Source organism: Sapajus apella, unplaced genomic scaffold (genome assembly GCF_009761245.1).
Source record: "Sapajus apella isolate SASKATOON/1434 unplaced genomic scaffold, GSC_monkey_1.0 scaffold1550, whole genome shotgun sequence".
NCBI lineage: Eukaryota > Metazoa > Chordata > Mammalia > Primates > Cebidae > Sapajus > Sapajus apella.
In genome coordinates this window covers 9,953-14,304 of record NW_022438476.1, presented here as the reverse complement: position 1 = coordinate 14,304, position 4,352 = coordinate 9,953, and the positions used below count along the sequence as shown (strand labels likewise).

General features: G+C 49.4%; 1 long non-coding RNA gene across 1 annotated transcript; it reads right to left on the bottom strand.

The window, feature by feature from the left end:
* Positions 1-297: 297 nt before the first annotated feature.
* Positions 298-4,124, bottom strand: LOC116546862. The gene is made up of 2 exons (XR_004266868.1): positions 3,820-4,124; positions 298-1,455 (listed from the first exon to the last, which is right to left on the bottom strand). It is a non-coding gene; the product is annotated as an uncharacterized LOC116546862 (long non-coding RNA).
* Between the last annotated feature and the right edge of the window lie 228 nt (positions 4,125-4,352).

Here is a 4,352-nt window from a genome sequence, read left to right as displayed (position 1 = left end):
AGGAAATTGGGGCTCAGAGGCTAGGGGACGAGCCAACCGGTACAGGGCTACTGAGTGGCTAAGCCACTTGCTCATCCCCAAGCCCATCCCCTTAGCCATTGGAGTTTTTTGCTGCCTCTGACACATACACTCAGGGCCATGATGCTGCACACCTCCAGGGGGCGCCCTGTCCTTTGTAGTCCATGGGAAAGGCTCCTCTGAGGTGGTGGGGCTGTGTGGCTGTGTGGTGGGGCTGTGTGGCTGTGTGGTGCCCCTGTGCAGATGGGGGCTTTGAGTTACACAATTGTGTTATTGCAGATTGCCTTGTCTTTCCACCTGAGCAAGTCTCAAGCCTGTACCCTGACTCCTTCATTGACTGACTCATTCTCTCGGTTCTGCCCTGGGAGGAGGGACAGTCCTGGGGAGGAGGGACATGAAGAATCCAACTCTGGACTCCAATTCCAACTCTGTAATTACTGGTCATTCAAGCTGGGGAAAGTCATAAATGTATCAGAGTTTCTATTTCCTCATATGTGAAAAGAGTCAATCACACAAACTTCACAGAGCCGCCGCAGAGATCAGTTGAGATGCAAAGTACGTAAAGTGGCCCGTGTAGCTCTGGTAAGGGCAGGTACTCAGTAGATGGCTATGAACCCCGGTGTGGACTGAGCGCTGCTCTGTGCAGGCATGGTGCTGAGCGCTGCGGATCTCATTTCATCCTCAGCACACCGTGAGGAGTGCCCCCTTGGGCTCCTCATACCGCAGGTGAGCACTAAGGTTCAGAGAGGTTAACTTGCCCCAAGTCACACAGCCAGCGAGAGGCAGCACCGGGCAGCCAGTGCCACCAGCACAGGACTTGGAACTAGTTTGTCTAACATCCTGATACCCTTCACTGGGATGATATTCAAAGCATCCATCAAGAGGTGAAGTGGAATGGACGCAGGCCAGGATGCCGATCCCCCACCCCCAGGCCCCCTCTCTGGTTCCCACCACCAGGCTCTACTGCCTCCCATTCTCAGGTCAAGCTCCTTCCCATATTCCTCCCCCAGAGATTCCAAGCTCCTTCGGGGCCAGCCCCGTGCCATGTCCCTTCCTCCTCCACATACTGTCCTCAGTCACAGCAAGATCCCCAATCATCAGTGACTTCATTTAATTCTAACAGGGACTTCCAAGAAGAAACGAGATCAGATCTCAAGTGAGAGAGGAGCAGAGAGAGGAATTCTGAGTCACTGGCACCAACAGGGCATGGGTGCCCAAGGAGACAAGCAGGAGGCGCCCCCGGGGAACACTCACCTGGAGGTGGCACAGGGGATTTTGCCCACATTGTTATTGATGTCTTTTCCCTCCGTCTTTACATCCTGGTGGAATTTGGCCTTGAACAGAAACTTCCAAGGACAGGCCATCTCTGTGGTTTTGCAAAGTGGGGCACTTATGTCACTTCTCTGGATTTGAGCTCAGACGTTCTTCACTGTGGGGCTGACGAAGGGAAGCAGAGGTGAGGGAAGGTTGGAGAATAGTTTATAGCATTGGGCTTCTCAATGGGGTTGTCTCACTGAAGAATCGATACGAACGCCAGCGTGAGCCCCTTCATCAGTGCTTTGCAACCTCTGTCTCTATTTGGGGGTTGGAATGGGGAGGCTTCAGACACAGACTTCAATTCTGTAAAGCCACCTAACAATCTAAAGAGAAAACACGGGACCCCCTCCCCCATTGCCATGTAACAAGGACAAACTACATGTCCGGTGAGGCTCCTGAGCGGGACCTGCTGGTCCACTGTTCCCAGCCAGGCTTCATCGCCAGCCCCAGGCAGGGTGAGGAAGAGCCAGGAGGTCACTAAAACAGGAGTGCCTTTGCCTGACCCTGAAAGACACTTTCCAGCAGCTCTTATTAGCAACTGTAGTTTTAGGTCTGTTACTGGGAAAAGCACTCAAGCTGTAGCTGCCATTCTTTTAAAGATTTTGCAATTGTTCTAAGTCAGTATTATCACATGCTCCTCTTTTATTATGTGGGGAGAAACTGTGAAAAATGCACTCAACTCTAGAAACCTGAGATCATCTCCTTTGAAAGAGACAAGAGGAAGATCAAAGAGGCAGAAACTTTCTTTTTTTTTTTTTTTTTTTTTTGAGACGGAGTTTCGCTCTTTTTACCCAGGCTGGAGTGCAATGGCACGATCTCGACTCACCGCAACCTCCGCCTCCTGGGTTCAGGCAATTCTCCTGCCTCAGCCTCCTGAGTAGCTGGGATTACAGGCATGTGCCACTATGCCCAGCTGATTCTTTGTATTTTTAGTAGAGACGGGGTTTCACCATGTTGACCAGGATGGTCTCGATCTCTTGACCTCGTGATCCACCCGCCTCGGCCTCCCAAAGTGCTGGGATTACAGGCGTGAGCCACCGCGCCTGGCAGAAACTGTCTTTCTAAGACAATGTAGTGAATATAGTTCATGTAAGACTTCTAGGCCAGGCACAGTGACTCAGGCCTGTAATCGCAGCACCTTGGGAGGCCGAGGCAGGAGGATCACTTGAGCCCGAAGGTTTGAGTTCATACTGGGCAACATGGGGAGATCTTGTGCACAAAAAAAATTAAAAATAAGCAGGCATGGTGTCTTGTGCCTGTGATCCCAGTTACTCAGGAGGCTGAGGCAGAGGGATCACTTGAGCCTGGGCAGTCAAGGCTGCAGTGAGCTGTGATCACGCCACTGCACTCCAGCCTGGGCAACAGAGTGAGACCCTGTCTCCAAAAAAAAAGAGAGAGAGAAGGAAGGAGGGAAGGAAGGAAGGGAGGGAAGGAAGGAAGGGAGGGAGGGAAGATAGATGCTGGTCTCAAACTCCTGAGCTCAAGTGATCTGCCCACCTCAGCCTCCCAAAGTGCTGGGATTACAAGGGTGAGCCACCGCGCCTGGGCTATAATTTCATTCCTTATGATGCCTCAAATACAGCATTCCTATACATATGCATTTTTCCATCATAAAAGAAAAATAACTACATTAGGGAGGCATCGAGAAGCAAAAGGAAAAAAATTGCGGTTGATCTCACCGTCCCAACTCACTGCTGCCACCATCCGCTAATCTCCTTCCTGTATTTCCCAAGTTAAATTCAGCCTGGTAATACAGTAACTTTGTCAAAGATAAATTAAGAGCCACAAGACGACATAAATATCAGAGCTCAAAGGTCTTTGTTGAATGAATGAGTGGAGAGAAAGAAAGAAAAAAAGAAAGAGAAAGAGAGAGAGAGAGAGAAAGGAAGGAAGGAAGGAAGGAAGGAAAGAAGGGAAAGAAAGGAAAGAAAGGAAGAAAGAAAGAAAGAGAAGGAAGGAAGGAAGAGGGAAGACGGAGGAAGGGAAGGAGGGAGGGAGGGAGGGAAAGCAAGAAAGGAAAGAACTTATAGCCCCTTGGACCTGTGTTCAAATTCTGAAATCCTAGATCTACCAGTTATGTGTCCTGGATCAAGTTATTTAACTGAAACTCATTTCTTCATCCACAAAATGGGTTTAATATATCCATCTCACCAGGATTTGTGGGGAGGTTACATATTATAAGGACTGAATAAGATAGATAATCTATGTTAAAGAAAATTCTTAGCAGACACAGGCTCCCATTCCGGACTTTTCAGAAAGTTTCTCCTTGTAATGTAGCAACCACAGCCAGTATCTGAAGAAGAGAAATCTGATGGAGATGCCATGTTCAAATGATTGAACCTTATCTTGGCATTTCTTTACCTAGACTTCCCATCACCTTCTCTCTGTAGGCAGAAAATCCCTACAATTTTCTAAGCCTTCTCAAACGGGAAGAAACAAAACCCTCTCAAAACAGCTGCTTTCCCAGAAATGAAGGCAACTCACCTTGCAGCGGGCTGCACTGCCTCCCCGGGGTAAGGAGAGTCCAACTGGGAAGAGACCTGTGCCTTGGGAGCTTCGGGACTGTCTGGAACTGCCCAGTTCCCTCGCCAAAGGCGGCCGAGAGATGTTTAAAGCAGTGATGAGGCTGTGTTCTCTGGAGTTGGAGCCTCAGTTTTTGACTCGCTGCAAAGTTATAAACACACTGGCAGTCAAGAAGTATTTATATTCACCCCATGCCATCCAGAGGGTTGTTTTTGCATAAAGAGCTCTTTTTTTTTTTCCAAAGGGAGTGTCCCCGGCTGGGTGTACAGTTAGCTCATTTATGACTGTGACTGCCAGGGTCTGCGGGTGACTTGATCTTGCTGTTACATCACTCTGTGTGGTGCATCTTCAGCCAGCCCACCTCTTCCTGGTCCCAAGTCCAAGGTGGCAGCTCATTAGCAGGGTAGCCGCTAAGATAGAGGCACCATGGAGCCAGGCTGTATTTGGCCAAGCCACACTGCCTGACTTTTGGCATCTGGGGAATTTTCTCCTCA